Source organism: Brassica oleracea, chromosome C7 (assembly GCF_000695525.1).
Source record: "Brassica oleracea var. oleracea cultivar TO1000 chromosome C7, BOL, whole genome shotgun sequence".
In the NCBI taxonomy this organism is placed as follows: domain Eukaryota; kingdom Viridiplantae; phylum Streptophyta; class Magnoliopsida; order Brassicales; family Brassicaceae; genus Brassica; species Brassica oleracea.
This window is the reverse complement of record NC_027754.1, coordinates 34,595,488-34,596,310: the sequence shown is the minus strand read 5'-3', so window position 1 is coordinate 34,596,310 and position 823 is coordinate 34,595,488.

Here is an 823-nt window from a genome sequence, read left to right as displayed (position 1 = left end):
TCACTGTTTTTCAATAACAGTTCGTTGTTAGCTTTAGCCAACAAGAGACATTCTATCAACTCAGTATATGTGGCGAAATTCCTCTCTCTATACTGCTGTTGCAAAACCATGTTGGTTTGAGGAAACGTGGAGAGAGTTTTATTAAGCATCTCTTCCGCGGTTACTTTTTCACCACATAACCTTAACAAGGACACAATTCTGAACAGGACTGAGTTGTACTCGTCTACTGATTTGTAGTCCAAGAACCTTATGTGTTTCCAATCATATTGAGCCTTTGGAAGCAACACCGTTTTCTGGTGGTCATATCTTCGCTGTAAAGCGATCCAAAGGTCATATGGATTTTCCATGGTCATGTACTGAGTTTTCAAGTTCTCTTGGAGATGGTGGCGTATCATGTAGATAGCTCTATACTTGTCTTTGTCACTGGAATTGTTGTCTTTGGTGATTGTGTCACCAAGATCTTTTGATTGCATCATGATCTTTGCATCAAGCGCCCATTCCAGGTAGTTGTCACCATTGCGTTTCAAAGCACTGAAATCAAGATTCGCAATCATTGACATCTGAAAAATATTTGTAGTTTATCCCCATTAGTAAGAAAATAATCGGATCATTCACATACTCTTTCAGTCGGATACAAGCAATGCAAGTAAATAACAATATTTTTTTTTCAATGATCCAAACGATTTCATGTATATGCAGGAAGGTAAAGTTAAACCTATACATCTAGGATAAAGTTAAATCCATTGCATGAAATCTGATCAGTTTTATCAATTTCCGACATGAAAGTAAACTAATCAGTATGAATGATCTATCCTAATCAAAT